Source organism: Falco biarmicus, chromosome 4 (assembly GCF_023638135.1).
Source record: "Falco biarmicus isolate bFalBia1 chromosome 4, bFalBia1.pri, whole genome shotgun sequence".
NCBI classification, from domain to species: domain Eukaryota; kingdom Metazoa; phylum Chordata; class Aves; order Falconiformes; family Falconidae; genus Falco; species Falco biarmicus.
Window position 1 is genome coordinate 95,964,403 of NC_079291.1, and position 27,638 is coordinate 95,992,040.

Genomic DNA, 27,638 nt, shown 5'->3' on the forward strand with positions numbered 1-27,638 from the left:
CAAGCGGTGCGCTTCGGTCTTGGCGGTGGTGAATTTTCTTCAAAGCTGCTTTGGCTATGATAGTTTTGTTCTTGTCTTCTGAGTTGAATTTCCTCTCTTCCCCCCCCCCCCCCCCCCCCCCCCCTTAAAAAAACCCACCTGGTCAACTTTGCAAAACATAAAAGTCATGCTTTTCAGCCCTAGGATTGCTTTGCTTTCATCTTGTGCCCATCTGCTTATCCTTTGCCAGTTTTTTGCTCAAGATATTTCGTAGCTCTTCATAGCAGGGAGGGGATGGCCTCTTTCTTCTGCAGCACCTGGGTGCTTGGGAAATGACACTGTAGGACAGAGTAATGATAAATAACTGCTGCTGGAGAGCAGTTTGGAAACCTTCGATTCCAGGCAATTTTTTTCTCTCTTGCTGCAGTCCCGAGGCATGAAGAGAGGCCATGTCAAGCACCTTGTCAGAGAGATGCCCTGATCTGAAAGTATGGCTTCTTTGTGTCACTCAGAGTTCATCTCTGACTTGGGGATCTGGTATTAACGTAAGAGCTGAAAGGCCAATTTTAATATACACAGGAGATAATGGATCCTGTCATTACCAAAAAAAAAAAAAAAATTCTCCCAGAGCATAAAGAAGTGACTGCATCGGTGTGTTTGTGTGTTTTTTAGTTAAATGCTTGGACAGAGGAAGGCTGGTTCTTGTCCCAGACCAGTGCGTAGACTGTGCCTGCCGGGATGGAGAGGAGCGATGGCGCAGCCGTGCCAGAGCAGGAGTTTTCGCTTCTCTGCTGCTCAGGCACAGCTCTGGCGGCTCTCCCACTCGGGTGAGTTAGGTGTAAAATCTGCTGGAGTCCGGAGGTGCTGGCTGCGCTTTAGCTCTTGGGTAAGGTCTCTGTAGCCTGGCTGCGTGTCGTACCAGATCCCAATAGTTTTGTCAGCAGAGGCGTGCTGGCTAGTGTGAGCTGAGAATTTGTCCGAAGATCTGTGCATTGGTGGGACAGCCAGCTAGCTGGGTCCTACTTTTCTTGTAAGCTATTGATTATGCATTATTCTGTACATCTGATAACACAGCCTAGATGCCTTACTGTATAGCTGTGGTATTTCACAGGTCAGGGTGCAGCTGGGGTGCCTCATATGACACATATGAGGAAAGAGTTGGGGTTTTTTTCCCTTAACGTTATTCTTATTATTCCTCTTAGCTGGTTTGTTTGTTTGTTTAATTTATTGGGATTGACACCAGCTTTTTAGTGCATTCTTAAAAGTGCCAGCTTTTTAGTCCGTTTAAAAATAATAATAAAAAAAAATTATGGAAGACTGATGCACAGGTGTTCCCTTCCAGTTTCATTCCGCCACATATGGTCATGTGCATACAAATAAAGGAGATGCTTTCTGTGCGTGTAGACAATTGATAGCTATTCATTAGGCAAAGTCAGCTAATATAATGCTTGTTAATTTTAAAGCTCTCCTGTGGCTGGCAAGAAACTGAAGCTATCGATTAGGGTCTGAGAGTTGCAGTTCCTCGCAGCTCTGAAGGATGGTATCTGGTCTGAGAGTTACGAGTCCACAGTCAATTTGCTCGTTCACAGGTAAAAGAAAATTTCAGTGACTTCTGACTTTCCGTTTTGGCTCAGCCCTGGAGGTGAGCTGACTGTGCAAAAAGGACAGAGCGACAGAGATTTATGATTCTCTTCAGTGAAGAGGCAACTTGCATTGCCGTGACATCTTGTATCTCAAAGAGGTTAATCACAGCTTTTTTCTGTGTTGCTGGGTTACGTTGCTTTGAGAAAAAACAGAAACTGCTATGAGCAGTATGAATAGCTGAAACCACAAGTCCCACTGAGATTACAGCCAACTCCTCCTAAAGGAAACTGATTCAACCACCAACAAAGTTTTTCATTAGATGATTTTTTTTCTGAGCGAACAAAATACCCCTATTGTGGCATAATTGTTTAGCTTTTGGAGATGTAGGCAGAGTTGCAGCTACATGACTGTTTAAAAAAAATAATTCAACATGATGAGGAGGGGAGGGCAAGGAGACATTTGGCTTTTTATTACATTTTGTAGCATGTTGCAGAATAATGCAGCAGGTTTTAATTTTCTCGGTTTCTGTGCTTTTTGGCTCTGCAAGGGGCGGGAGGAGGAAAGTCTGTCTTGCATTTCAGGATAAATCTAAATCTGGTGGACAAAAGTTTTGGCTATCTGATTGAAACCTTTTGTTGCTGAGACTGAATGACTCTACCAGGCTGGCAGGGCTGGAGTGCTTTGTGTCTTCACATTCGTTATTTTGAACTGTTAAAATGTTATTTACTTGTGGTTAATGGGAAAGTTAATCTTTTTGTTGTAGCAATATAGTAACGGCTAAAAATCAAGCTGACATGCTAGCAGGGGAAATGCGGTGCGGAAAAGCCATGGCAGCAGAGTTCAGACCCACTGATTTAATTTCATGTAAGCATTTTTTTTGATTTCTAGTACCTTGACTTTCAGTGCCCCAGAAATGTACCCAGTTCTTCAAGATGTACAAAACAATGGTGATTTTGATAAACTTAATTAAAGAGGAGATGGCTGAGCTTAGCATATTAATAGTTGTCAGCTGAAATTACTTCTGCAGCTTAGCTGAAGGCCCAGAAATTGGTTTGGTCCATTCTTTCCCTGCCCTTGTATTGACAAAGTACATCGCTCATCAACAAAAGATGTTACAGTTTCATGCAGATGGGCTCGTCCAAAGGCAACATGTACTTAGGGGTTTAGGAAGTGCAGACAGTTAGGAATTTAAAAAATGATGGAGGAATTGGGGATCTCGGATCTGTGGTTGTTAGGGCAGAGAAAAGACAAAGGTTTCCAAAAAGTGTTTGAATATCTGTCCGCTGGAAGCATGATGATTTAAGATGCATCAGACTGGGCTAGCACAAGCAGTTTTAATCCTGCAAATGGCAGTTGTGCTCATGTACTGCCTAGGCTAAATGTAGCAACCATACATTAGGAAATTTTTAAGTATAGGATTAGCCAGTCTGTATTTCTTTGTAGACTTTTCTCATGGGAATTGTCTGGCTGGTTACACCATGACCGCAGCATGTCAGACAATGCAAGGATCTTCCCCGCTCCCTTTATTTCCATCTCTCCTCACAAAGGCAGTTCCTTGGAGTGGTGTCTGTGGCTTGCTCATTTTTTTTTCTAGGAAGTTTGCTCACAAACTCGTGGACTAGTTGGTAAAGTGCTTGCTAGTGCCGGATCTTTGCCAGAAAGTTTTCTGGACAAAGCTGTGCTGTGTACGTGTTTCAGAATGCCTTTTGGAAATTAATAACAAATGAGGGACTGAAATTAGTGTCTTGATCTTTTTTCAAAAACTGCTGAGCACCTGATGGGTGTTCCCATGGACGTTGCTGGGTGGATGTTTCACTGGCTACAAACTGTTGGGCTTGGAAACAGCACCATGAGCCTGCCGGGCACTGGGGCTGCTCGTGGCTCCTCACCTCCCATATTTAATCCCTCATTTTAGGCAGGCTGTCATCAGAGATTTGGAAGAGCACATGGCACACAGAGATCTGGAAAGCACATAGTGTGTAGTAGGCACTCCTGAAAGTAAAGAACGTCTTCACGTGACTCTGGATTTAAATACTTCCATTTATTTGTTCTTTAATGTTTTATTAACCATCTAAACCAGTTTAGATTGCAGCTAAAGATTCAGCAGCAAAACCAGATAAACCAGTATGTTCTGTTAAACCAAGCAGTTGTTGATAGGAAGATACTCCAAGTGCTCCTGCATGCTCTTGCGGAGGGCCGGGTTGGTGAGGAACGCAGCTGGCAAGTCAATCCAAGAGGTGAAACTCCAAAAGAGATGGAAAGCATCCAGAGAAGACATATATTTCAAAAGGAGTAGAATCTAATTAAAATAATCCATCGTGAGGAAATGAGGAAGTTTTAGCCTTATTCAGCAAGAATATAGCTCGAGAAATGGATACAAGTAAACTTCATCTAAGTTGCAGAGGAAATTAGTACAGACAGTTGATTAAAAATGAGAAAGCGCTTTAAATTTAAAATTTCATGAAAAGGACAAATGAAATGTTGTTCCCGTAAGCAAAGACGGACCTGTGAAAGCCAAATAAAAATGGAAAGTTGAGCAAGTTACTTGCTTAAAAACAAACAAACAAACCAACCCAAACCCTAAACCTGTTAAAAACAATGAAAAAATTGCAAATTGCTTTAGAAGACATGGGATGGCTTGCGACTGTTGGTGCAGTGGCCCATGCTCACATGACATTTTGAAAACTAGTCTGCTGCTCTTGCTGCTCCTGGTCACCGGTGGCTCTGAGCTGCAGAGCGTGGGGCATGCGTGACCCCAGGGTGTTTGAGAGCAGCCTTCGTCCCTAGGTCTCTGGCTCCCATGTGCCATGATTTTCTCGAGGGTGGTCGGGATGGAAATTCGGGACTACAAAATCCCCAAATGTACTGTCTGACCGAAAAGTACCGGTGTGGTGATTTAGGCTGTTACAGCATCGTCTCCTGTGCCGGCCAGTCCCACCCGCTGGCCCTGGTCCCTCCCTGGCTGTTTTCGTGTGGTCCCGTTGGGTGCGGGGGTGCCCTGGGTGCAGAGCAGCCCTTCTGGAGCACGGTCGCGCTGTGCTGCAGGGAGGGACAGTTTGCTTTCTGCCTTTTCCCTGTGGTGACAGCAATTCAGAAGCGTGCACTGAGACAAAGTCTGAGCGAGATTATAAAACCCTGCTCGCAGGGGCCTGTGGTGAAGTTCAGCCGTCCCTGGTCTTGCCTGGAGTAGGAAAGCTGTGTCACGGCATGGAGCGGGGCGAGCAGGCGGGCTGTGTCTCAAGGACAGAGCCAGATAGCAGAGATAACTCCAATCCATGCACTTGCAGCAGAAACAATGAGGGTGTTTATATAAATAGAGCTCCCTGCAACTGTGCAAAAATGATAACGCTGCCTGTGAGGCTGCTTGGGATCTGCAGGCTTCAGGGCTTTGTTATGGCTTGGAGAAGCACCTCTGATTTATTTGTTTTTAAACCACTATAATTATGTGAGCGTGCATGGTGTTGGGGGGGGGCTATTAACCATTGCAAAGCAAGCAAAGTTGTTTTAATCATCCCATGTAGTTTTTAAATAGGGGGATTTGCATAACATTTCTTTATTTTTATGGTTTCTGAGGCAGAAGACTTAAACCTGCTTTGAGGTGCAAACTGATCCCCCTGTATCTGCAACAACATCACTCTTCTCTGCAGTGGGCCTGATGGGTGCATCAGCAGCAGATTGTGGAGCCAGCATTTGTCTGTGGCTCTGGTACACCTGATCCACAGGTCAAATCCGGAGGCAGAGACTCAAGAATTAACGTGGAAAATGCCTGGGATGAGCAGTAGTGTAGTACTGTGTGACAAGGGGGTCTGGCTCTGGGACTCCTGACATCCACATCTCACAGTGTTCCTCTGTCACGTAGCCTCAGCAAGCATCAGGGCAAGGCTATTTGCCTTGATAAGGAAATGTCAGCACATATCATATGCAAATGTGTGTCTACTGTTTATTTTTATAAACGCATGTGCGCACACACACACACACACACACGAAATCTCTATCCTGTTCCGTGGGAGCCGACGTTTTCTTGTGCTGTATGAGGAAGTATTTGTCAAATTGAAGGTAACTGTGATGCAAGTCCCCAAAGCAATAAAAGGAGGCTCAAGATGCATGGCTGCTTTGAACATAGTAAACTGTGTCTCAGGGCTGGAGGTGTTTCACAGGGAAAATGTGGGGATGAGTATCTGGGATTTGTTTTGGAATTTCTTGTTTTATCCAGTTTCTTCATTGTACCCTTTAAAACCAATGCATGTGCTAGTCAATCTGCAGTGTCTTTTGTAAGTACACGCTGTAGGAGGAAGATGAAGGTGTCTCGTACAGACGCTAGGTTTGTCCTTTCGTGTTGCAGAGGCAATTTAATGGCTGGAGGGCTGCCCCGAGGAGGGCACCCATCACCTGGGGAAAGCTAGGAAAGCAAGTGTGAGTTGAGCACCTCATGAGCTCTATTCCTGGTAAATCTGGGGGAGAAGAGAGGTTACCTAGTTGTAAATGGCAGCGTGCTTTGGTTCGGAGAAGGCTAAGTACTGTTGGGAAGGTGGGATGGGATGTGTATAACTTTACCTGCTGAAATCTCAGTCGTCTTCCTCAGATCATTTTTCTTGTGTATCTGCAATTACAGCTGAACCTTATACAAATAGCTTGTTGAGTTGAGGGCAGCCTGGTATCCCAGCTCTTGGGTGATCAGAGAAGGTGCAAGATCCTTTTTGTATGGAGACATTTGGGAATTTTACCCGAGAAATATGTAGCATGGATTTTCTGAAGTCATAACATGACACCACTAACACTTTAACAAAGTTTTTGTAGTGCTTTTACCAAAACTCCTGAAAAAGAAAAGCAGTCAACCAGCCTATTCCCAAATACGTAAGTGATGGTCTTCCCACAGAGTTTCCATGTGCAGCAGTCTCCAAAGTGTTTTTTTGGACAGGTATCCATCAGCACACATGATCCTGTCTCAGGGAAAGTGTTGAGATGATCAGTCCCCCCCAGCTCGAGCATGGGGAATCCCACAGCATCATATTTGTTACATTTGAAATTTCACCAGACTGCAGGTAAATTAGAAAGTTTGCTACGGAACCTTTTCACTGGGGCTGTGTAGTTTCCTTGCCATCCATCTTCACCCACTGTGTTTTCCTTGTAGCCAGACTGGATTCTTCCAGGGTGATATTCATCCATCCCACTCCTGAGGAGTATATTGGGTGAGGTTTTGGGTACCTGCCAGCACTGGAGATAGCTGGGTTAGTCCCAAGCAATCCATTGCAATTTGCATACTGATGAAGGTGGGACACCGTCTCCTGTTTAATGTCGTGAAGTGAAATGATTGTTTTCCAACTGAGTGACCTGACATGGCTTTATAATTAATTTTGTAATTGGTGGAACACATACTTTCTAATGACACCAGCCAGGTTGTCAGCCAGGTTGTCAGCCAGGACACAATTTACTACCAGATTGCTGCCTTTGACTAAAATCAACAGTTCCACTCTCTGAGCACTGGATGGTCCATGACACCGTGTTGCCCGTGCCGCAGAGTACTATTTAATTGACTTACAGGGTTTACTCTGAAGCTGTTGGCTTCTCTGAAAAATTATTTGTAGTAGCTGACAAGCTCAGTATAATTTTTGTGTGAAATATTTCCTTTTTTAAAAAAAAAAATTTGCAGGTGGGGCTTCGCGCACTTCCCAGGGGAAAATCATGTTCTTACAGTGTTGCAAAGTACTGTCATTCCTGCTGTGGGTTACTGTTGGGTGCAAGAAGGATTACTGATGTCGTAAAGTATGTGTATGATGTGTGTGTGTATACATACGTATATATATATATATATATATGTTGCATCTCCAACTCTGCCACACTGAGAGGCATCTCATGCCAAGAGCTGCTGAGGGGTCACCAGTGGCTCCTCCTTGGGGCTCAGCACCGGGCACAAAGTAGCCGAGCAGAGCATGGTCATCCTTGGTGATGGGTGAGAAAATAAAACAGGAAGGAGAAATTAGCATTAATTTGTTGGATAAAGATTGTTTATCCAACAAATCAAATCTGATAAGGAGGAAAAGTTGATTTCCTCAGGTGCTTTCCAGGTTTTCTGCTTTGTTGGGAGCTTCCGCACAAAACTGTTCTTATTTCTAGTATTCATTATCTTTCCCAACAGGGAGATCACTTTGTGTTTAGCAAAAGGGTGAGGCAGAAGCACCTGTGATGAAAACATTGGTTCCAAGCCATTTTCTTACAAATCAGTGCAAGTTCTAGCAGCACTTAGCAATTTTCCTTGCAACTGTCAGCATAAGACCTGAGTGATGGGCAGAAGAAGCCTTTGGGAATCAAGCTACAAAAGTGCTTAAATAAGAGACCGTTACCATGTTGGTGAGGACCTTGTGTGGTGGAAAGTAGATGAAGATGGTAAAGTTGTAGGGTCTCCTGGCACAGACAGGGTTTTACAGTGTGAAAAGCCATCTTTTGGGGACTGGACCCATGTGTGCACTAGGACTCAGGTCGGTGGTGGCTGGAGGTGTCCCTTCCTGGGCCACCAGCTATGATGGGAAGCTGGAGGGGGGATTTCTGGTGCCTGGGATGGCAATTTGTCTGCATTGATGGTTCAGGCCAGTGTGTGGGATGAGGATGGGGGGCAGGTTGTGCTCGGGGCTGTTTTCTCCTACTACTGTCCCAGCAAGGTGACGAGGTTTATATCATCATCAGTCCTGTGGGAAGCTGTTTTGGTCTGGTTTTGTGCACAACCTGGCTCAAGTGTGTATCAAGTGTAAGGGGGTATTTGTGTGTGAATCTTTGCAAAGATGAGCAGAGGTGACGGTTCTTGACCTAGGTTGTGGTGGAGGAAGGCTCCAGTCAAAGGGCTTAGTTTTGTTTTTTGCATTTCTCAGGTTATGTGGCTGAAAGTGCCTTCCTGCTCCATCCACACTAACATTTCTCTCGCACAGTCGTAACAGGAAAGCCTCGGAAAAGGCCCATGCAGACATGTGAGAGGTGTAATTAATGGCTCTCTCATGGCAGTCCTGAGTCATCCCATGTTACCTCGCTGGAGCACCGCTGTGATCACTGAGGGGAACCCCGAGCAGCTCAGCCACTGCCTGCACCTCCCCTCCCCATCCCACGGGCAGCGGGGGTGCGCATCCCTCCCCAGGGACTGCGGGTCCCTCGCTGCCCATGCTGCCGCACCCGAGCTCTCTGCCAGGGCTTCACCATCGGGCAGTGAGTTTGTTAGGTCTCAGCTGACAGAGCTGGAGCTCCTCATTCGGAAGGGATGATGCACCTGCACAGCAGGACCAGAGTGCTGTTACCCGGGAAGGAGGGGTTTGTGTGCTTTCCTTCGGCAGCATGGTCTTTTCACATGCTGTCCCTTGTGCTCTCCCAGCCCCAGTGTCTGCTGCCCTGGCCAGATCTGGTGTAAAATAACTCCCTTTTCCCTGCCAGCTCCATACCCTTATTTTGTGTGTGGTTGCACAAACATTTGACATATCACAAAGGTGATGGGAATGGGTCAGACAGAACCGGGATTACTGCTTCCCCGCTCCAGTGGCAATTTTGGATGTGAGGCACACTGCACTACCACCTAAGGGAAGGGGAACAGAGCTGAGAGCTTAAATACTGGCCAGAGGTGTGCTATTGCCATGAAAAAATGTATCGACTGTTGCAAGGTAAGGGAGGATGAAGTTAACGCTGGGAAAAATAGCTGGTATTTCAGATTTCAAGGTGTGAGGAAATTCTTATTTTACCTAGTGCTAATTTGTAAATTGTAACCAGATGAGTATGACTGTTGCAGTTCAGGAATGGCATATACAACACTCTTGATGGATGCTGTGCATTTCATTTCAACCACATAACCTGCCTTGGGCTTGTTTTTAACACACCCCTTTGAGATGAACATTTTTCTGGAGGTCTCTTTTAACTTTGGGTGGCCTGCGTGGATTGTAACAATCCAGCACAGTAGGGATGAGTAATACGAGAGTCCGTGTTATTTCTGAATTTCCTTGTCTTTGAAGACTGAGGTCAGATACTTTGTTCTTCTGGCTGCAGTCATAAGCCCATGGTTTGATTTTTCTTGAATATATGTATGTATTTCAAGTCTGTGCTCTCCCTTAAGTGGTTTGCTGGCCTTTTAGGGGTTTTATTTCTTCTTTCTTCAAGAGAATGAGTTGGAAGCATCTGTTTGACTCCAGTTGCTTTCAAAGTCTTGCTGGGAGGAATGGGTTGAAGGAGAGCTGTGGTGTTAAGTGACATGGGTCTTCATCCCCGTTGCATATTCGGGGTAGTTTTTGCTCCAGCAAAGTGTTTCCTTCCAGTGGTCTGGCAGAAACTCAACAATACTGGGTAGTTTACTGTCAAGTAAATGTAAAATACGAGCAGTTTGTGTGGAAGGAGTCCCCAGTGATGCCAATCACTCCAAACCTTGCTTTTACAGAGGATGCTTGGCCCAGGCAAGAAACCTGTGGTCAGGCAGCCCCAGCCCACCTTCTGCTGTGGCCGGGCTCTGCTGCGGGTTGCCTCGGGAGCAGCCTACGAAGTCCCCGTTGGGAAACTGGAGCAGAGTTTTTCTGTAGAACAAATGCAGATGTGTAAAAAAGCGTGAGGTTTCTGCACGCAGCAAGATGGTGCAGAGGAGGACGGGGTGTCTCTGCGTGTCTGGTGGTCCAGGGCAGAACTGCTGGGGAGGTGGGAGTCTTGTTCTCGCACCTCTTTCTGAGTCGCTGCAGTCCCCTTTTGCGTTCATTGTTCTTTATCCCATCCCTCCTTTAAACAGACACAGAAATGCAAGACTGTCACAGCAGCATCTGCTTGAATACTGCCCGTGCATCTGTGTCGTGCTTGTGAAATCTTACTCTGAGTTTAAAATGTTTGTGTAAACTGTCACAGTTTTGGACTAACCGGTTGCTCCTGCCAGACAATCTCGGCGGTACCGCATCTGTGCTTGGCTTGTGTTGGGAGACCTCGTTTCAGATCTAAAAAGGGGGGTTGTTCTGTTTTCTGTGATGGCTCTTAAATGGGAGATTTCCTTTTCCTCTTCACTTTTTTTTTAGCGTTGTATGGTTATGGTCTTGCCCATCTGGCACCTTCAGCTGAGGCTGCCTGGGACTTTGCTGGATCTGAGTGGGGAAGTTTAGTATTTGTGTGACATTCTGGGAGAGAGGTACCTGTTGGTTTGCAGTCCCCAACCTGCTGGAAATGTCTGAATTGGCCAGATTTAAGCAAAGGCCTGTGGGAAGAAGCTTCTCGCAGAAGCTGGTTTTGCTCATCCTTTTGCTGCAGTTATTTTTAATTTTGTTTTTAAAAGAGTGAAACTGAATTCAAAGTTAGTGATGGTATTTCATTGGCATTTCCTCTGCAACAGTTCATTTATTATGTATAAATGCAGTGTTATGTATTCCAGGTAATTTATGTAATTACTGTGCCATTAAGCTTGTCTGGTTAGAATCAACAAAATTAGAAAATGTGAAATTTGAGTGTCTGCAGTAGTGGCTGCCTGGTTATGTTATATCCTGTATGGGATTCCTGTGTGAGATCCTTCCTTTCTCTTTTTTGTGCATGGACCTTTAACAGCAACACGAGTTGCAGTAAAACTGAATGATTAAACAGGAAAAATATTTGATTGGAATGACATATATGTAAAACATGACTTCTTTAGTGAGGGTATTAGAATATTTGATGTTTTCATTTCCTGGCCTCTGGGAATTCAGCTATGCAGCCTTAACACTGCACTCCGGAGGAGACGGGGGATGTTTTCCCCCTTGTTAATTTGCAGAGCTCCTTGCCACAGGGTATTACTGGGGTCCAAAATTCAACGTCTGAGACGATGCCAGTAATTAAATATACGCAAACTGTTGGAGCAACTGAGATTAAAGCAAAAAGCCACCCAAAACAAAGCCCAGTCCTTTGAAATTAAGAGTATTGGGTGGCATATGGCTTCATGCTTCAGGACATAAATCAGTATTAAGTCTGGATCTGGGAAGAAGGTTTCTTCAGGAGAACATTAGGAGGCATTGCTGTCACTGCTCCACCCAGCGTCCTGTGCCCTGCCTGGTCCAGCCAGGATGCTCTTGCCAGCCAGCAGTGATGTTTAGCATGGAGCATCAGAGTACTGAGGGTTTATGAAAGAATGGATTCCTCTTTTCTTTCTCTATTTTTACTGGAGCTATTTGCAGCTCCTTCCTGGATGCTGTTTAAATCCCAAGACTCAGTGTTTGGTCATTTGTTACCTGTCTGCGTTCACTTGTCCCAGATCCATGGTTCCCACCTAAACAGCAAGACACAGTTAGGGACCACAGTTAGGAGTGTTGTAGTGCTGGGGGGATATCCATCCCACTTACTGATGGAGGGGAAACTCTGCTGAACTGTTTAAAGAATAATAATCTGAAATTTCTAAAATATCTTTGTCTTTATGGATTTTATATGGCCATCAGTCATCATGCTGCTGAGCTTCTGCGTGAAATCACAGCAGTGGGAATATTTCTGAGTGTTTTTAGCCAAGGACTATCAGGCAGCCCAATGTCATGGATGTCCTGAATTCTCCCACATTTCCCTCTTGGTAGTTGTCCAAGACTTGATGGCTCTTACTTCATTTTAAAATCTCTGAAATAAAGGATGTGCCAATCTGCAAGCTTGAATTTAACCTTTTTCCTGAATTGACAGGAGTTGCTGTCCTTGTGCTGGGCCAGCGACGCAGGTCTGGTGCCTGCAAGTGCAGGGCAGGACCGGTGCAGGGCAGGACCGTTGCTCCCAGGACAGATATATCATCCCTCCTGAATGGGAGGTATGTTCGTGCACTGCAAGTTTGCTGCAGCTTGTCTGGAAGTGTTGTCAAGCCAGGCTTCGCTGAGGTTTAAACATGCTTTTTGACTGTGTTTTCTTTGGAGCTTTTTTAATTAATTTGATTATTAAAAAATGGTGGATGAAAGTGGGTTGGATTCCAGCTGGCACCAAAAAAAAACCAAAAACCTGATATTTTTTTTTTTTCTTTCTTCCCTTCATCCAGTATCTTCCCCAGGTACTGTTTTCTTCAGACTTGGTCTTAGAAAAAGGTATTTTTCTACAGGAGTTAAAAAACTGGTTCATTCAGCCTTTAGGCCTTTCTTTGCTTCATAGTGGTTTTTATCAGTTCCAGTCTGAGAGCACAGTGCCCTTTTCCTTGTGAGAAAATGTGAAGCTGTGAGAGGGAACAGAGAGAAGCAATGTTATTTCCTCTCCGAAGCCATCACCTACAGAGCTGATACTGATGGCATTTTAATAGATGAGGTGCTCCCCACCCAGTATTGTGATAGAAATTCATTGTGTGCAGAATCGGTGAAGTTGGGAAATAAAAACAAAACAAAAAAAAGATTGGTTTGTGTTGGAAAGAGGGGGAAGGGCAAAATGTAATAAACGGGACTGTTAAATGTTCAGTGATTTAATGGGGTCTTGTCAGCCTTGTCTAAGAGCTCTTGGATCCTAATAAAATAATTCAGAAATTCTGAGGATAAGCCGGCTGCTTGTCCAGCCAAATTATAGTGGAGGTATTTTTTTTAGATGTTTGCTTGATTGCATGTTTAGTTTTCCTGTGTGTATTTAGAGAAGGGTTTGACTGAAACAGGATTAATCTCAGGAAATTCAGGTGACACAACCATTAGTTTAGGTACAACAATTTGCCTTTCTAATGTGGGTATTTTGCTTCTGTGGAGAATAATTGATCAGGCTTCAGCATCTGAGCAGTTGCCTCACTTTATTATTTAGCTGGGCTGGTTTCTGTGTGTGAAATCTCCCTTTTCCCACAAATTCAGCCTGTGGAGGCAGCTTTGGGGAAAGAAATGACTTCAGAGCTTTGAAAAAACAAAAGTGCAAACTTTAACAAATTTCATCTTGGCCACAAGCATTTAATACCAAGAATATTGTAAATGCTTTCTGTTGGAATTACTCCCTCTGGGCTGCTAATCTGGGAGCAATCCAGGCATTTGCTCCTGACCTTACCCCCTTCCTGGAGATCCAAGCGCATTGCTCATGAGAGAGCAAGACGGGGGGAGGAGGGGGTGGTGGAGCTGTTGTTTTCCAGAGGAAATGAAGTAATGTCATTTTGGTAGGAATTATAGGTGCTTCAATCACTTCAGAAAAGGTGACACTCCTCAGAAGGGAAGAGCAGCTGATGAGAGGTCTTGAATGCGCTTTGAATGTTTACATGCATTGTTCTCTACCAGCAGCGCAGGCTGGCTGTAGTTTTATATGTGAGCTGATAGTACATCATTTTATCGCTTAGTCCCTTCACTTGTTTACTGGTGGATGGCTAAGACATCCCCTGGGATTAATTTACCAAGGTCACACCTGCAGGAGCAGGATGCGAGGCGGTGAGACCCCTAGGGCATGGGGAGGGTGGTCCTTGGTGTCCCTACAAACTGTGGTGTGGTTGGTCCCACCTTCCCTGGGAGCCTTCAGCCTGTCCCCACTAGAAATCTTGCATAATCTGCTTTTTTATGTTGTTGTTTAAGAGAATCCTGGTCCTGGCAGCAATGGACCTGGCAGGCACTGCTCCATCCCCAGGCACCTGCATGGACCCGTTGGATGGGTTTCCACCTGCGGGCCCTGTTGCTTCGGTGTGGTTTGAACAGGGAGAGCTTTTAAAAAGCTTTCAGCCTTGGCAGCTGAAGCCAAAGATTGGCCTCCTGCAAACGGCAGCTTTGGGAGCTGTCAGGAGTTTGATACCTGCAGCAGGTCCTCGCTTCTGCTGAGCAGTGTGCTTCTTGGGACTGTGCTGGAGGCTGGGGCTTGCTGGGGAGAGCTCTTGTTCTGCTGGAGATAGCCATGCTGGCATGCCCGTAGCCTATTTAAGTGATCACCTGCCTTGGGTTTTTTTTTTCTCCTCCCCCTTATTTCCCCACCCCTGCAATGTAAAGTTTCAGTGCCTGTGGAGCCAGGTGTTTTTATGCACTTGCTTTTTGGAACAAATGAGAATTTAAAATATTCCTCCCCTGAGCCCACGGCAGCCAGGCAGCGCGGTGCAGCCCCTGGAAGGGGCTGAGTGTGTGATGGTGCATCTGGGATGTTGGAGTGTTTGGGTCTGTTTGTCCTCAACTTGCTCCAGATCAACCAGGTGTCATTAGCATTTTCAATGAGCACTCAGCCTTTTGATGCAAAGCCCGTGCTCGCCCTGTGACCTGTGCAGGCGGGACCTTCTGCAGCACATCACTTGGGAAGGCTCAGGAAAGGTTAACAGAACTGTTTATCCATTTTTTGCTCAATTTTTTACTTCTTCCTGCCTTTCCTGTTCTTACCCAGCCACTCAGTCATGGGGGGAGAAAAAAACCACAACAGGTTTCCTTGCAATATTGGTTTGAATGTTCTGGAAAACAGGAATCATGAGTCATTGGTCCCAAATTAACGCTTGTGTGCGAGGCTGGAATGACATGCAAGAGATGGGTCACCTCTGGAGACAGGAAGACTGTGGTATCGCGCTCATAACTCTCAAGGCTACAGTTCAGCTTGCGTCGGCTCTTCCGTTTATAAAATTCTCGTTGGAGAGGCTTGTAAACTCTTCCGTGTACATCAGTCGCACTCTGGAATTGAAGGTTTCAGCCTGGGAAGAGGTTTTAAAAACAAACAACGCTCTTCTGTTGCTCTTACACTTTAAAACACGGAGTGTAAAAGTTTCTTTATGTGTCCTTGGAGCGTGCAGAGATCAGCAGTTTCTGGAGGAATTTGTTCTGCTAGGTTTCTTTTGCAAAATGTAAATACAAGCCACAGGTTTGAAATGAATTTCTGGATTTTGAGTCTCGAGGATCTGGTTCTGACCTACCTGCTAGCATTAGGAACAACGGGTTTCTTTGCATCATCAAGGAAACCTTTATCATTTGGAAGACACTGGGTTTTCTTCTTTTTCTTGCTTTCCTTTCTTGTTTTCCCTGTATGTCCACCTTTGCTAGACCCTGCCTTTGTCACAGCAAAGCAGGCTGATGCAGATGGACCGTAATCTCCTCCATCGAGTGACTTGGGCTGATGTTAATCCTGAGCACGGGAGCACCCATGGACACCCCGGGGCTCCTGGGGCTGGAGGAGCAGCTGCTGCCCTCTGGCTCGGTGCTCTTTTAATCCTCTGATGCACTTAACACAAGTTGTGTGTGTACATGCCCTTGTCTACACACGGTGATGGGGCCAGAAGAGGTTATGCCGTCCAGCTTTAATTGCTGTCTATTTCAAGGAGGTTCATGAGGGTCCTGTACCAATTTCTGCCCGAATGAAGGGGCATTTTGGCCGAGCAGAGGTCCCTTCCCTTTCACTAATACAGTTCTCTCTTGATAATTCTGCTCGGCTACGGTATACTGTTGTCAGGCACTGGGTTTGGTTTTCTTCTTTTTTGGCAAAACAAGAAGAGGAGAACTTTTATACACCTTTTCTGTCCATCATGAGATCATACTTTTTTCTGTAGCGCTTTGACCTTTGTCACTTTGGTAACCAGGACTGACCTGAAGAGTGTTGATTTTGTCAGACGCTGCGAGTCCTAATTGGGTGATACTGTTTAAGGAGCCAAAGAAAGCCCCAGAACCTACCTAGGTTAAAACCAAGTATCCGAAGTCAAGATGAAATTCCTCCTTCACCGAAATGTGGTTTGGGAAAATATTTCACCACTACAGCTCCTTTCAGGAGGTTGACCTTGGATCGTTAACCTTAAAAGTATGCAGTGCAAATGAGGTTTTTTCCTAGAGAGGGAAGAAACGCCACATTTCTCAAAGCACCTCCCTAGAATTAAGAGGAAAAAAACCGCAAACCCCAGAATGGTTGATAAACAGAGTACAGGCTCATTCAGGAGTGACAAGAATTTCATGCCATCAGAATCAGCTTTATATTTGTTAATTTGCCATTTTTGTCTCTTGCTTTCCCATTATTCTTCTTGCAGTTTGCTGTCCATCAATGTACCATCACATGTCAGTAAGTGCTTTAATTCTGTGTGAAATAATAAAGCTGCAGCCTTGGAAGTTGAAATGCTCCATGTTTAGCCTCCAGTAATGTACCTTATACCCACGCTTCATCGCAGCCACTCAGCTTGGGTGGCCTGAGACCCTCTGCTGAGCATCTGGGACAATTTACTTTCTGGTATCTCAGAAAGTGCTGCCAGTGTAGTATCCGCTGCAGCACAGCCCTGTGATGCAGCCTGCCGTGTGCTGGGTGGCTGTGGGTGGTGGGGACAGTAACGGCCCCGGGGAGGGGTGGAGCGGAGCCTCGATGGGTGGCAGGTTGGATCAGTGTTGGATGAACCGTTCTCTGCCCAGCCCTGCCTCCCAGCAGTGATGAAGCCAGACTCTCGGGAGCGGAGATGGTCACTCGCTCGGACCATAAAAGGGACTGGAAAGTGCTGCTTTGGATGCTGGAGATGGACACTGAGGGTTCAGCTGGATTACAGCTGCCTCAACTGCTCTGGAGCAGTGGTGGGGCTGGGTGTGCCGCTGGCTGGCCACGTGCAGGGGAGATCTCTCCATCTGAAACGCAGTTTGTGGTGGATGGTTTCAACCATCCAAGGAAATCCAGACAGCTCTTGGTCAGGCGAGGGTGCCCTCCCCAGCTTGGCATCCGAACGCTCGGCCATTGCTGCGCGCTGTTGCCAGCCCAAACCTGCTTTCATCTCTCCCGCTGTTGCTGTTTGTTTCGGTAATCTGCTCTTCTTAAATACAGTTTCCTATAATTATATTTTTGCTCTCCAACTGTACATAACAGCTGGCTCCGTTAAAGCAGGAGGGCAGTGCTGGAGGAGTAAAACGGGCTGCCTGTGTTCCTGGGTGCAGAGGCAGTGGCGAACAGGACACATGGGGTACCTGAACATGTTAAATGCAGGGAGTTAATGGAGAAATAGAGCCAAGACCAGAAATGAGTGTGTGTTGGCAGGAGAAATGAGTGTGTGATCAGTAGGGGAAGCAAAAGGTTTTGAAGCTAGGACAGGCAATGAAGAGGAGAGCTCGCTTGCCGGGGGCATGGCTGTGCACTTGGGAGAAGGAAGATGCGGTTCCTGGTCCTCGTGGCGAGCGGTGTGCGGAGGGGACCAAGGAGAGGCACGTGGGGTGCGGAGGGCACCGAGGAGAGGCGTGCCAGGTTCCTTGGGCAGGGGCCTGACGCCACACTGGGCTGCGAGCAGGGGCTGCCAACCTCAAACGGCAGGCAGCGAGCCAGGTGTTGAAATGCTTGTACTTGGGCTGAGGAGCAGAGAGGTTTGAGCAATAGCTGTTCTCCCCCAGCACTGGCCGGTCAGCCCCCAGGGTGTGAGTTGTTCTGATTTTTAATTGAGACGACGTATGTTTCTGTAAATGTTTTGAGGGAGTTGGTATCATTGAAAATATGCTCTTTGTTGCAGTTCTTGCTGATACTGGAAATTGGAGGTGACTAATTTCTAGAGCGTTTCGTCTTTTATTGGCCGCAGATAAGGAAGGAAGCAGGGCTTGTCACGGCATTTACTGCTGGGGTGGCCGTTCCCAGGTTTTACCCTGTTAAAGTGCACGTCATTTCCAGTTAAGCTTTACAAAAGGTTGAGAAAATTTCTATGTATTTATCAAGGAGTTTTATTTTTCAGTCTTTTTCCTGTTTAAGAGATATTTTGCAGGACTCAGTATGTGTGGAAGAGCATGCTGGGGTTTCAGTAGATTAAAAAAAGTACAAATACCGTGGCACCAAAATTGCAGTGTGGGATGGGGTTTGATTGAATGTCAGAGCTGTGCTTTGGATCCCACAGATGGTGGACTTCCTCTCACAGTGTATGGCATGAACTGTGATGTGCAGTTGGTGTTATTCCCACTTGATCTTCAGAGAAACTGGGAGACAGAGAGGACTTGGGTGGTTTTTCTAGAAGAGTGTTTCTTTGGAAATCATGTCCCAACAGGTTATAGAGCTATGACAACGTTTGCTGCTTCTGTTTCTTGACTGTTTAGTATTTGACACTTCAGAAGTGCCTTTTGGGAGCATGTGTGGGCATTAGCTCTGTCCCCCACTCCATCTAGGGGGCAACAGCCTCTGTGATGGCTCGGAGCACACGGTGCTGCTGTGGCCATGTCCTCAGGCATCCCTGGGGTGAGACACCATGGCTTGCTGGGAAACCATGGAGGTGATGCTTTGGTGTGGGCAGCCTTCCCTGGGTGAGCATCCTTTTGGAGATGCTCACAGCAGGGATCCCTGGTAGGGAGAGCTCTTGCAGGGGGAGTGGGGAGCCTGCTGCAGGTTTGGGGAGGGCATCTTGCAGAAGGGCTGACGTGCAGAGCCTCTCGCGGGGGTGGTGGTACTCACCATGACGTGCCCCACAGAAAGAGATGGGAAGAGATTGTCTCTGAGACAGTCTTTGACTCAGCGTGAGTGTTCATATATGGCTGACGCACACGTCTGCCAAGGTAGCTCCCGAGCTGGTGTAGAATCTGTCGGTGCAGACTGCAGCAGCCAGTCGCCTCTAAGGACTCCTTTTGGCTTAACAGTGAGAAATACAGTTGAACTGGAGACCTGCCGAAATACCCTTGCATGTGGGGTGTGGATGTTTGCTCTGCTTGGAGCTGTGAGTCCCCTAGTCTTACCTTGTGGATAAATCGTACCAATTTGGACACAGGGCAGAGCACATTTAAATGAATACAATAATGAGCTGCATAATTAGGAGCCTTTCAAAAGATACTGAAAAAAATCATTAGACACTGACCCTAATGGAAAGTAGTAAATACTATGTTTTGCTTATAGTAGTTCTGCACCTTCAAACTACTTTTCATATACCAAAATAGAGAAGGCGATGGGTAACAGGAGCCTTTACAAAACCCCTCTTGTAACTTTGCCTCGACAGAACAGAATCATCAGAAATGTCCAAGTGTGGACCAAGTTGCACCCACGCAGTCCGTCTGGCAGGGTTGACTCCCCTTGGCCGGCCGAGCTGTCCGTTAGCAGCCCCGGTGCCCACGGCTGGCAGCAGTGCTGCGGTCTGCTCCCAGAGGTGGGGCTGGAATTCACAACCTGCTGATGAACATTCACTGTCGTGTCCAAGGGGGAGATGGGTTTGTCGTGTACGAATGCACGAGGGACTGAAGGTTGGCAGCAGCAGGACACTCACTAGAGCTGCTTGGTGCTTCTGGCCTCTGCTTTTTTAAGCTTTGTGAAAATTGACAAAGGTGATGCTGAAGTTTGAATTGCACTGCTAGATACCTGCATATGTGTTCCCTTCCTCCTCCACCAGTTTCTAATGATTTCAGGTGTTTTAGTAGATGAAAGTGCTGAACTAGCACTTAAACGAGACTTCTGAATGAGAGTTTGAGCCATTTGGGTAGGAATTGCAGCCACGGGCTACAATTTGGTCCAAGATATTGCTGTCTTGGAAGGTACTGCTGTCTATCCAAGCTTGTTTGTTCCAAGATATTGCTTCTCCCCACCTCTTTCACTGGAAGGGTTATCTCAGATGCTACAGATGCTGCCAGGAATCTTCTCTTGAGCACTACTGCTGAGAAGTGGGATCACAGCCCTCTTAAAATCAGTGGCAAAACCAAAGTCGATGTGATAAAGAGTTCCTCAAGATTTACCACCACCCCTCCCCCAACATTTGGAATATGGCACACATGTATGTAAATATTTGCCTAAATGAAGCAGCCCAAACTTATTGGCACCGAGGATGGCTTGTTTGCCTTTGCTTTGGGCAAGGGTGTTGTGGGAATGGGGTACCTGACAGCAAGCACTTGGCTATGAGAAGGATGTTCTATAAGATGGGAGAGTTAATTTCTAATGAAAGGGGAAACCTTGAGGGAGAAAGCAGAGAATTTGTAAAACTGAAGTGGTGGAATTTCAACCCTTGCAAAAACAGACAACCAATAAGGTGATAAAGAGGAGAGGTTAAAACCATGCAGATGCATTTGGAAAAGCTGTGGGGAGACTGAGACATGCTAGAAGACGCCCTTAAAAAATAAATAAGAAACAGAAAAAGGAAACTTTAAAAAAAACAACTTTTTCTTCCCATCTGTCTTATGCAAGGTCCCAGTTTGATTTCTGTGTGCACCTGCATGGTTATGGCTAATAAAGGTCTGAGCAGGCAAAGGGCGGCTGGAATGTAAACACTGGGAAATTAGGATTTTTTTATAATGCTGATTTATTTGGAAGAATGGTTTTAAGTTTTTAATGTGTGAATGCAGTTCTGAATATATATAGGGTGTTTCACATCTATATTAACTGTTTCCACCGTATTATTTCCTATTTTGAATGCTTGAGCCTTGTTAAAAAGGGTTTTATGGAAATGCTTGTTCACACATTTATATAAAATGGGCAGGCATATGACTGTCCACTTCAAAATGAAGCTAGCAAACAGCAATTTCACTTTGTAGTGTAACAGAAGTCTGTGTTTTGGGTTTTTTTGTGATCTTTTTTCTTTTGGTTGTTTTGGGGTGTTTTTTTGTTTTGTTTTTTTGTTTTTTAACCCTACATAGAGCCCCATGCAGTCCCTGCCTTTGTTCTCCTGGCTCACTTGCTCATTACTGCTTGCATCTCCAGGTCGCAAGAAGACAGTCAAATGCTGTGGTCATTCATCTCTGAAAGCTTATAATGAGCTTATCAGGAAAGAACTATAAATATATATCTTGTACCCCTCTTGCATTGGGAGATACTTCCTCAGGCCATGAATAATTAGGTTGGCCCACCTAAGCTAATTACAAGCTGTCTGACCATTCAAAATACCTTCTGGGTAACGTTGTTAGGACTCTCTTACCAGGTTAATGGGTTCTCTGTACTCTGAATATTATGTTGACCTTTACCACCGTGACCAAAAATGCACTGTACGGAACCTTTTGCCATGCCAATTTGTGGCTCGTTTGCTACTAAGAGCATCATCTTTCATCCTCTTTGCATGGCGAGCTCAGAGGGAAAGGGCAAAGCTTGTCCTGATCAGGCACTTCGGAGTCCATCCATCGGCTCACCAGTGCAACTGTAAAAACTTGTTTGAGAGTCTTTTGAACTGCAAGGTGGAAGCAAGCAAGTCCTTAATATCCCTGGTTATACTTACAGCCACTGCAAAACCTGATCGTTTGCGCTTCTGATGTGATTACCTTTCAAATCTGCTCAGTGTCGTCTGGCAAACTTAACTCACCCGCTTATCTTCAGGAAAACAAATGTACCAGTTATTGCCTACCAGAAAACGCGAGTTGAGCTGTGTGGTTTTTCTTTTCAGTGGGCTTGCTGTGATTTTGTTTTGACAGATTGAGCTGTGTTTCACTTTGCTTTCATTTTTCACCCTGTCAAAAGAATTTTTAGTGCTTTTTTTTCCCCACCCCCCACCCCCCTTCTCCTACCCCTGCCTCTCGCTGTCTGTATGGATCAGTGCACTGAAGCAGTGACTCCCTCTCCTCTGCAATGCCGCTTTGCAGCTTCCCGTGCTGCAGAGGCCTGAGCTGAACCTTCCTGATGCAAAGCTCAGATCAAACCTTGGCCACCTCAGTGGGCAGCATCTTCTGCCGTGGGCAGGACATGCAGGAGAGGTGGTAGGGGTGAGTGAGCCTCCAAGGCAGGGAATGTTTTAAGCAGTCTGTAAGTTTTCGTTATTTTTCACTTGACTTGCGCTGTGTTTTTAGTGACCTGCCCTGGGGAGCAGCATGCCTTTGGCTGGATCATCTCTGCTGCTCAGGATCAGCTCTGCAAAATGTTGCTCTGCCTTGGCATTGCAGAGGATGTGGGATGGCCGCTGCTCCCAGCTGAGAAGCTGGTTTGTTGAAGCTGGTGGGTACAAGGGTTTAGGGGGTTGACTTCTATTCCTGCCCACAGCTGAATTATGCCCCTTCGCAAGCCCATAGTGTGGTTACCGTATTCACATAGGGAGTCTTTGTGCCGCTGTTCTGAAGCATTGCTTGTATTGGAACAAAGCAGCTGTTTAAGTAAAACAGTTAGAAAATGACAGGGGTTACATCAAGCTCACTTGAACGCTGGCGTAGTTAAGCTGACCTGGCACAGTGAGGCTTAGTGATAAGTGAATGTCTGAGCTGCGCTGATTTAAGCAGGGGGAAGCTTGAAAATCGGGTTTAAGTGTTCCATCTTCATGACAGCAGTTTCTGAACAGCCTCAGTAATGGAGCCTTAGGGGAGTCGAGAGTGGGAGATGGCATAAATCCGTTAGTGAAGGTGTGGTGGCTGCCCCTGGGGAGCCTCTGCTCGAAGCAGGGCAGAAGCACAGTCACACGCGCAGCTGCCGGCGCTGCAGACAAGCTGTGCCAGATCCCTGCTGTGCTGAGGGCACTTGGGGTGCCATATGTACATCTCACTTTGGACTTTTTATCGGGCAGATGCCCCGTGTTTGTGCAAAGTGTGTGCACGGTGCTTTGCCTAGCTGTAAGGGCTGCAGGTCCCCAGCCCCCTGCAGCAGCAGGTATCTCTGGTCCCTGGTGGGTCGATGCTGGGGCTGTTGTGGGTGTTGCTCCTGTGTCTCTCCCTGCCCTGGGATGTATTCTCCGTGGACCAGATGCTGCTTCTCTGCCTGCGAGGAACTGAAGTGATCGTGACTGCATATCAAATCCCTAAGTACTTTTTTTTTTTTTTTTTCTTCTTTTTTCTCTTCTGAGCTCAGATTACTTTTTTTGGATGCAGTCTCTCTTGTTTTATGGGCTGTATATGCCATTCTTACCTGCTTAATATTTCATTGCTTGAAACCCTTGAGTTCAGTCGCAATGCGGTGACCAGCAGGTCTGGCTGAATTGTGAAGTATTCCAAATTTTCCCTCGGTCTCTAGAAGTGTACTTGGGACAAGCAGAGATTTATTTGTGTAACTGGTCAAATGGAGGTTAGTGTGAAATAAAATACATGCATGCACCCTTCTCGGCCTCCCCTGATGCAGGGTCAAGGCTGGCTTATTTTTTCTGGGTCCTCCCATTGTCAGAACCTCTCGGGGATCTGGGCTCTGGTCCACTTGCTGTCAGTAGTAGTTTACTTTGCTTCTCAGTAAATTCTCCAGGTTTGTAAACCTCCCCCAAGGCTATCGTATGACAGCATCCCTTGTGCTGGGTCTGATAGTAGGGGGGAAAAAAAAAAATCTACTTTCTTGTAGTCCAAACATATATCCCTTTCCATTATGTATGAGTGAAGCATTCAAAGGATGCGAAACCTTTGAAGTTGGCTCAGGTGTCTCTTTTCCCCCCTGTCCCCCACCATCCCTGGTGCTTTATTACAGTGGTGGAGAGAATTTGCCATTCTCTGGATGAAACAGAGGGAGAGAATGATTGGGAGAAATCCAGCTGGGGCTGTACCAGGACAACATTTCTGGCTTGGGTAGTCCCGAAGCCACAGCCTCTGCCAGGTGGGGTGCTGGGGGGAGGTACCACCGTGCACTTGTCCTCTTCTGGGATTCCTCCTGAAGCAGTCACTGCTGCTGTTCCTCCAGGTGGGACTACAGAGTAGGTGAACCTGTGGTCTGACAAACTATGGCCTTTCTTCGTTGATGAAGCAAAGCCAGTGCCTTGAAGCAAGGCAGTTCAGTGCCTAGGTGGCACACAGCTCTGTTGGAGCTCTCTGAACGGCTACAGGCCCAGTTCAGGCTGTGCCTCGAGTCCTGACCCTGAAGCGTGCCCAGGCAGTTCCCCTCGCAGACACGCCTGCAGTTTGGGACCCAGCATGATGGTTAACGCATGCTTTGGGCAGGGCCCAAGGGCAAGCTGAAGTGAGGCCCTGGAGGGAAGCGATTCATCTCCCAGAAGAGCTCTGCCTTCAAACGATGGATATTTATTGGCATGTGCCCTTCCTGGAGCTCAGCGTCCTGGTCCTCTCCTGTCTCCTGCCTCCATAAGTTGCATCCACAACGCTTTCCTGTAGCAGCGAGGTGATGCTGGAGGAGGTGGCTTGCCAGCCCCGTCCAAGGGCCAGTGCATGCATCCTCAGCGGCTGACGTGTCCGCGGCCAGGGTGCCTGTTGTGCAGCTTTTGGGAATGTGACTGTAGTGGCTACCATCTCCTGGACCTTCCAGGCCCAGTTCTCTCCGAGTTGTCGGTTGAGTGATTTGCTACCAGAATTCGCTTCCCTGATACTAGAGAGAGGTTGTAGATGAAAGGAAGGTGGTGTTACCAGGGACAAATGGCTTTTCCTTTCCAGTCCTTCCCTGTGAATGTAAAATGCTTCATTCTGCTTGGAGTTTAGCTACAGGATACATTTAAAGTATTTGTTGAAGCCAAAAGTGGTTACACTGGTAGCTTTAAAGAAATAAAAGCGGAGACTTAAGATAGCAAGATAGGAGACAAAGCAGCAGCGGGGCTGTAAGTGGCTTATTTATTGCAGCCTTGAAAGCAAGAAGTATTACAGAGGACAAAATTCCTATAATGTTTATGTAAGGCTGCAAGAAATGGATTACAGCTCAGATATATTTTGTTGCATGCCGCTGGAAGGAATCATGAAAGTAATGCAACGAAGTTTTGAACATCATGTTACTGCCAGTTGGTTTGAAAGCCTCATTTGCCACAACAAAAACCTTGAATTTGTTCTTGCCAACTCAGTTGTGTTCGCTTCCAACTTCTGTGCGTTGCTGCTTGCAGGATGCAGGTCTTTCAGGCTGCAGTTCTTTGGGGGTGAATCGCTTCTTCTAATCTCAGTCATTTTAAAAAAAGAAAAGTTTAGGATTTTGCAGAAGCGTGTTTCCCCACAGAGGTGTTTTCTTACAGTTGTTACTTGTAAGGCAGAACTTGTCCTCTTCTGTCATATTAGGCAAGGCTTTCCAAAGCTCTTAGTGATCTTCCCAGTTTGTCCTACCCAGTCCTGTCATCCCCGTGAACTGTGCAGGGCTTTGTGCAGTGGCACACAGTGCCCAGCAGTGGTACTGGGAGGGGATGGCTTTGCTGCAGCCCTCCTCATTTCCCATGGGACCAAGCCCTGGATTCGCATCAGTGTCCTGGAGGGTGCTAGGGGTCCTTAGCAATGGCATGGGCCCCTGGCCACCCTCCTTCTTGCAGCTTTGGAGCGAGTACAAGTAACAGATCTTGTAAAGACTCATTTGGGTTTTGGCGTTTAAGACATTTTACTGCCAGAAGTTTTTCTTGCCTCTTGCTGTCCTTCGACCTGCCCAAGGCAGTATGTAATAAATTTCAGTGTCTCTGGGCATCCATAAGCTGGTAAATGGAGTTACCTTCACCTGTTTACCTCCTGATGCTTTCCTTCAGTGATTGTGCATTAAATTGTTTTTCAGTTGGATCTTCTCTAAAGCAATGGCATGTTATGTCCCTCCAGGAACTGCAGGCAGCAGTAGAATGAAAGCCATAAAAATAAAACACATGGGTTTCTTGTGTCAAGCAAGACTGAAGACTAAAACCAGCAATAAAAGAGATGCAAGAGTGCTGTCTTCCTGTCTGCCACCTTGCAAGGTCCCTGGTCCCCCTCTGCAGTGCTGCTGGAAGGTGTGGTAGAGCAATTCCAGATGGATGGGTTGCGGTGATGCCAACTGATTTGGGGCAGGGACCACCTAGCAGTTACCTGGGCTTTGAGTTCATACCTGGGAACACAGTGCACACAATGCCCTGCCTTCGTTTTTGTGGATAACTTAGAGGCGACTGTAGATGTTCACTTGCTGGAGATGTGTTTGCAGAACAGACAGGGTCGTTTAAGAGGTTATGAAGCCCATCTACTGTCCGCTAGAGCCATTTCAAATGAGGAGAGTGAGTGCAGGGGTGAGAGTGCTGACAGACCGTTTCAGCACAGGTAAAACAGGTTTGGTCCAAACTGTTAGTCAACAGTTGGGCTTGTGCATTGCTGCAGCTGTTTGTAGCACCCATCTGCCTATGTTCTTGTGTTACTTCAAGGAGAATTCCAGTAAACTGGATGCAGGATTGCTGAGCTGCACAGAAGCAACTCTTAAATTATTAACCTGCTAATTTTAAGCTACTGCATTACTCTGTCACTTGCATCAATAAAAGCAATGCTTGCCACTTTACCTTCTAGCACTTGCCTATGATGGAGCAATGGAGAAAGGGATTTTCATTGCCATTTCTAGTTTCACAGGTGACAGAGAATGAAAGGAGTCTGGATCTGACATTCTCTGAGCAGTCATCCCACCAAATCTCAGAAGACGATAGCAGAGAGCCAGGTGCTGAATCCCATTCAGTCCCTTCCCCACAGGAAGGAAAATCAATGGAAGCACAGTTAAAATAGTTGCAACCAGGAGGAGAGACAAATCATATGGCACTTGGACAAAAGGACTCGATTCTGTTTATTTTGGTGTTAAGAGGATGGGGTTGAATGAAAACGTGTGTGGCGTTGGTTTCAGCACGTCTGGCATTTTGTGGTGTAGTTTTGTGTGAGAATGAGGTGTAGTCTTAAGTTGCAGGATCTGGAACGTGATGATATTTTATTTGAAATTTCTCAAACAGTAAAAAGACGGTGCTTTTGGGAGGAGCAAGTTGTTCACAAGTTCACTGTAAAGCTGGATTTCTGAGTTCCTTTAGACAGTAGAAAAAGTGTCTTGATGGGTTTTTTTATTGTTATCTTTATTATAATTTTTTTATTGTTAAGTGCTGAGTATCTTTGAGCCCTCACTGGCTGTGGAGGGAAATGCAAGATGTTTAGCACATCTGATACTGCCTGTGTACCTGGTCCAACTACGGATTTGACTGCCTGGCACCTCTAGTAAACATCTTGATTCATGTAATGTAAGCTTAGGACAACAAAACTAGAATCAGATGCTCCTTTTCTTTTCTTTTTTTTTTTTCTTTTTTTTTTTCTTTTTCTTCCCCCACCCCCCTTATTTCAGTCCTAAGCCAAATGGTTTACTGTGGAATACAGCTGAATTGCTTGCTTTATCTCATAAAACAAATAGGCCTTTGTTCCTCTTTCGGACCGATGTTTTCCTTAGTTCTGTGTTGTGGCTTAGCCATACGCTACCTTCCCTCTTGATCTTCTTGATTTTTCTCAGAGTGTGTGCAGCTCTAACAGTCTCGAGTTCAGCCATCGCTGCTAGCTGACAGTTGTCCTTTCCATGCCACAAGGAGCCTGCTGCATGGGCAGTGGAGATATACTGATAAATTCTTTGCTTTTGTATTAGAGTTTTTGTTTTGTTTTGATATAGTATGTATCATTTCCCATTTGAAACTGCTTTTATTGTATGGTTGGAAAAATCCTCTTAACTTGGCATTGGCAAAGGAAGCAGAATATAAAAGGAAAGAAAAAAACTCC

The 27,638-nt window shown here is 46.1% G+C and overlaps 1 protein-coding gene across 22 annotated transcripts in view; it reads left to right on the forward strand.

Annotated features, from left to right (window-relative positions):
* Positions 1-27,638, forward strand: part of MAGI1 (membrane associated guanylate kinase, WW and PDZ domain containing 1) — a 355,922-nt gene that overhangs the window by 22,071 nt on the left and 306,213 nt on the right. The window lies entirely within an intron of this gene.